Genomic DNA, 6000 nt, shown 5'->3' with positions numbered 1-6000 from the left:
TCTCTAAAGGCAGCTGGCCTGTGCCTCCGGGGGAGGAAGTCTTCCATGGGCAATGAGACTCAGAGCAGGGGCTTATACCAGGAGACACATCTCACAGGAAGCTCCCAGTTTTAGACACCAGGATAAACTTACCATCAGAGTGGTGCTGTGCTGCCATGAAGGAGCAGGCTGGGAGCATGACCCAGCCAGCAACATACAGTGCAGTTCATCACTGTCCAGTCTGCTCCTGGCTGGGAGCAGAGACAGCAATGTACCGTTACTGACTTGTCCTCAGACATCTATGGCTGCTCTTGCATCAGAAGGCGTTTTCACTTTCTAACAAACCAGCTTGACAACCCTCTGAGATATTTTGTCATAAAGGGTGATCGTAAAGCTTAAGTTTCATTGCTAATAACTTCATTATAGCACAGACTGCCCAAAGCAATGAGACACTTCAAACACATCCATAAAATAAAAGAGACATGTTAACTCATCCTCGAGGCTTTAATTAGAGTGACTGTAGGTGGCAGGTAGGAAAGTCTGCAGCATCTCATAGCCTTTGAGAGGGGATCTCGGCTCTCCTCTCCGGCTGCTTGGACCAAAGTTGCAGATAGAGAGAGGTCGAGCATAAAAAAATTGCTCTGGGAAAGAGGGCTTGGGTGCTTCTAAGGTCTCATAAAATAAAACCTCCCCTACAATCTGAGGTCCAAACACATGAAGTAGTAGGACTCCTGAAATTCTCCCCAGGCCCTTTCACAGAAGAGTCTGCTCAGCTGTGGTGAAGCCAGAGGAGGTGGTGTCTATCTGAAAGATGACCAAAACTCTGAGTTGTTGATCTGCATATGAGTCCCAGCTGTCCGGTTCACTCTGGAGGGAGAGGGGAAAGCTAGAAAAAGAAGAGCCACAAGAAATTGCACCCTCTTCTGATTTTCACCTGCTCTGTTGCTGGGACTACTTTCCCCTACGAAAACACTGGGAGAAGACGAGCGGGACCCAGCTTGCACCAGCCTGATGTGCCACAGGCCCCCCAGGAGCAGCAGCTCCTCACGGTTTGCCGCTGATGGTTTTCTCGTTAACCTTCACTAGATGGTGCCCTACACCCTCCCTTGAAAGCCCCTTGGCAGCCGGAGTGTGTTTCTCCTGTGCTGCATTTTCAGCTGCAGTCTTAGGTGGGAGGAGAAAGGGCTCTTCAGGGGATGTTTTCTGCAGAGGCAAAGCACAGTTCACGGTGGCAGTGGGATCTGGAGAAGCAGCCGTCTCTCAGGTTGTGTTGAAACGCAATGGGAAATGCTTAGAGGAAGAGGAGGTCGAGCAGACAGGGCGAAGGGTAAGGCCATTTATTCCGGGCCTGGAAGTTCCTGGTTTGCATGGATTTGCCCTCCACAGAGGAAATACATCCTGGCAGAGTACATCCTAACTTGTCCTGATCAGAACTTAGCTGAAGGAGGACACTTTACCCCTCTCCATCCATGGCTGTGGGCACACAGTTTGTGGGCAGCTTCTTCCAAATGTGTCCTGGGAGCTTCAGCGCCTCTGGTCACAGCAGAAGACCACAGTGCTTGTGTGTCTCCTCCCTCCCCACTGGAAAACCCAAGTGCCAGCCCTCCCTCCCCCAGCCAAAGCCGTGGGCTCGGACAGGTTGTCGTATCAAATAAAATGCAACCTTTGCTGTCTCAGCTCGTGGAACTTCAGAGAGCTGAAGCACTATGTGGGCTCAGTGACAGGCTCTGTCCCTCAGGAGCACTAGACACTCTCCAGCACCCTCCTGGCATCAGCCTGGTGAGCCAACTGGCGTGCAGTGAGAGAGGATGACTCTTTCAAGCTTACCAACTAAGCTCTTAAGCAGAGATTGTCAGCCAACAGATAAACACACTTAGAGTGTGTTTATCACCCTTTGATAGGGAATACGACATGTGTTTATGTATAGTGTGGAAGTGAAGAGGCTTTCTGACTGTGCAAGAGAGCTACCCAGCAACAGAAATGGGGCTGCTTTGGGTGGGAAAATGATTGTCAAGGTTTAAATGATGAGTTTTCTTGCCTGGTTGCCATCTCCTGTGTTTCTTTTGCCAAAGAGGGTTCCTCATCTTGAAACCTCCAAACCACAGGTCAACGTTTTTTACATTTATTGCCCTTTTTGAAGCCTGTTCAAGCCCCCATGGGGAAGATAGAAAACACTGCCCAACAACAAGCCTTCCCTGAAAGCCAGTTTTGCAGGACAAACCCCCCAGAGAGGCTGCATGTACTCCGTGCCATAAATACCTTCAGCATACACAGTGTAAGATGTGTCCTTTGACAAGCTGTCAAGAGCTTTCAAGAGGCTCTTTATTGCTCTACATACTCTGGCTGAGAAAGCTTAAGCAAGCAGATTGGCTTTTCAAGAGTCAAAAGCCAGTCCTCTGCTCAGACATGGGGTTTCAGGCACTGCCACCTTCCCAACTTTCGTTAGAATAATGTCGATGTAACAAAATAATTGGGCCCAGACTTAAAGACATCTCAAACTGCATCTTAAGCCTTGCTGCCATGGGGGAATGGGGTTGTGTCTGCAAGGTTTCAGGTAGGTCTTTCTTCTGAGGCAACAGGTCCCACATTTTTCCTGGGCTGACCATGTCTCTCTGTGCACTCCCTTCAAGTCTTGGTACTGTTTAGGCCTCCAAAAAAATAATTTCCTGGGCACACGGAGGAGAAGCAAACAAGGCTTGGGAACCACAGTCAGGGTTACAGGCTGTGATCCAGCTTTGTTCAGACACCAGGCTCAACCCAGAACAGATTCTGGGATCTGGTGCAGAGCCAATTTACAGAATATTGATAATGACCACTAGAGATGCCACTCACAGCAACCAACAGCAACAAGTGCTATTCCAGAAGCTGAAGACCTAGCATTGCTTTGATTTGTGATCAAATGGTGTGAAAGATGGGAGATCCCATCATGGTTGAGGAAGAGACCTGCCTTTCTATCAGAGGAAGGAAAAGGAAAAAACAAATAAATACTTGCTTCACCAGTTGAGTTGGACTAATTTCCCTAACCATCTCCATGCCAACACCATGGAAGGTAGTATGCTGGCACTGTTCCAGTCGTGTCTGACACCAAGTATATTTGCCTTTTGAGAGACATTTGAAGATCAAGAGGATTACAGAGGTATGTAAGGAGATGAGTAATGAGGAAATAGCCTTCAGGAAGCTGATGGGGCCAGTGAGGAAGCTATCCAAACCCTTTATGCCAAGTCCTACATCTTCTGAGAGGCTCAACCACTTCTGTATGCGGACATCATCAGTGGAAGAGGGTGGGAGGTAGAAGCACCTTTTCCCCCATGGGCTTCTCTGGTCTACACATCAAAGATGTCAGAGAAAACCCCACAAGTTGGTCTGATCCTAGAGATGCTCTAGGTCTTTCCTGGTGAGGACTCCTTTTATGCCAGCCGGGGTCCAAAGCTTGCTGGGAGTTGTTTCCCTGACCTCAGGCATCAGAAATCCCATCAACTCGACTGAGCCAGTGAAGGTGTTGCAGCACCGATGCCTGCCCGTCCCACCAACACATCTGTGTTCCCCAAGGTGAGGGGGAGGAAATCACTTTTTAACTTAATGCTGAAGGTTTTAGGTGGAACTAAAAATCTCACCAGTGCTTGAGTTTCATGTAGTGTGAGGGAGGGCTGGTGTGAGCCAGCCCCAGGACACCTCATGCCGCTTGCTACCTTTCATTTAACAGACATGAAATGTGTAAGGGTTCGTTAATACTGAAAAAATAAACCCATCTCACTGCATCATCATGCCAATTCAAATAATCTCGACTGACTGCAGCAAGCTCTCTGCACCCATGAGTGCATGTCCACATGCAAGTCGCCCTCAATATGCAGCCAGCACATTAAAACCTGGCAGGATTTTAATGCAGGCTCCACAGGGTGATGTTTGGCACATGCACCCCAAGGCCCAGGTTGCAATTCCAGGCTCCTTAAGACCTGCACATTTGTAATGCAGCAACATCTCTGCCTGGAATATGCCCTCTAGACATGTTTGCAGGCAGAAAACAGGGTGGTGAGCAGGGCTGGCATCCCACGCAAGGACATGGGCATGAGCATCTGAATTGGATCGCCAGGGCAGCTCAGCAGCATGAACTGCTGCATCACTGCTGTATCATGGACATTTTTGGGATGGCTGTTTGTTTTGCTTTGGCTCTTCCATATATAAGCTGATAACATGGAACCAATATTGCACTCAAAAACTTGCTGCAGAGAGCAGAGAAATCCACAAGCAGCCACGCTGGCACTGCAGGATTTGGTTTTGCTGCAGGATCAGGCAGCAACTGCTGCCTGGCATCAATGTCCTCCACTGCCACTGTGGGCTGGAGCTGCTCCAGCACTGGGAACACCTTGGGCTGGTGGCAGCTGTGAGGTCAAATATCACAAAGGGCAGCAGGGATCCTCTGGCTCCAGCTCAGGATTCAGGCAGGAGCATCGCGTTGCTCAGTGCTCTCAGCCACCATCTTCCTGCCCCTCTTCCTTGCAGTGCTGGTGCTGGATGGAAAGGAGAAGGATCAGATACTGTAGGAGTCCTGACCTCATTGCTGAGCTGCCTGCATGTGGTTTGTGGTAACACTGTAATAATTATCGAATGCTTCCTTCCCATTTTCCCAGCCAGGCATCAACGTTATTGCCATCACCCCGTCTCCTTGTCTCTGCAGGAGTCCTCAAGGGCCGCCTTTGCATTTGGCTGAACAAGATGTTCTCGTCTGAGGAACCACAACAGTGTTTTTCCTGTTTTTTCCAGCCATCCTTGTAAACCACAACAGCAGCTTTTCTTCCTACTATTTTGAGTAGGATGCATTCTTCTGGCTAGTGTTATATATGAGGACACTATGCCTGTCCCTGCCCATCAGCTTTTGGTTAGGTGAACCCAGTGCTCCCTGTCAGAGAACTGGTGTACCTGATGGAGTGATAGCATGAGATACATAAATACCATATTCCAAAGCAGATGGGGAGGTGTCCTCCAAAGGAGACATCAGAAGCACTCAAAGAGCAGCTTCTTGTGTAGGTGTAGAAATGTCCACAGCATCCCTGGTGTGCAGGGCCTGTCCTGGGTATCAAGGAGCAATCAGATAGTAACACCCCATGCAACATCTCAGGGGGTGATGGAGGACACGTGTAGTCCTAAGTCAGTCTGGCCACTGCAGGTTAGTGACATATTGGGCATGAACTGTGGGGTTTGTTGCACTCACCTGTGAGTTGACAATTAGTCCTTGCATGAGTGCTCAATTAATTTATGCATGAGCGCTCAAGTAGTACATGCATGAGCACCTATTTAATCTACGCATGAATGCCCAATTAATTTATGCACAAGAGCCCAAATAGTTAATGCATAAGCACCCAATTAATTTATGCATGATTGCTCAATTAATTCATGCATGAGCACCCAAACAACTCAAGCATGAGCGAGCCATTAATTCAAGCATGGATGCTTGAGGAGTTAATGCATTAGTGCCCAACCCACACATGCCTGAGCACCCTCTCTGATCGTGCTTAAGTACCCACTTGAGTCAGACATGAGCACTCAGTCCATGCATGGGTGTCTGATCAGCTCATGCATGACTGTTTACCTGAGCATGTAATTACTTGTTTTCTTGTTATCAAACCAAAGATTAGAAGTTTGCGTTAGTTGGCAATAAATTAAGTAAAAATTCTTTTCCCCATACAGAGCATTTTGCCATCTGGTGTGAAAGTGTGGTGCAGGAAGGGGCTGCCCTGGGGATGGGGATTGGTGCAGCTAGGGAAGAGGGCACAGTTGGTGCCGTAGCCAATGCCTCTGACAGCAGCAGTCACTGTACTTCAACAACCACCACAGCTCCTCCACACTTCGCTTAGTGTGTGCTCTCAGTGTGTTTTCCTGCTCTCCTTGTCTTGCCCTTTAAGTGAAGGTGATGTAGTGCTCTCACTCAAGGTGTGCTCGCAGCTCATGCAAAAGCAGGGAGCAACTCTTTAGCACTCATCACACTTTTAAGACTGCATATCTATGCCTGCGCTACTCCTGGGC

The sequence above is a fragment of the Athene cunicularia genome (genome assembly GCF_003259725.1).
Source record: "Athene cunicularia isolate RWA chromosome 3 unlocalized genomic scaffold, athCun1 chr3_part1, whole genome shotgun sequence".
Classification (NCBI taxonomy): Eukaryota; Metazoa; Chordata; class Aves; order Strigiformes; family Strigidae; genus Athene; species Athene cunicularia.
Note: the sequence above shows the minus strand (reverse complement) of the source record.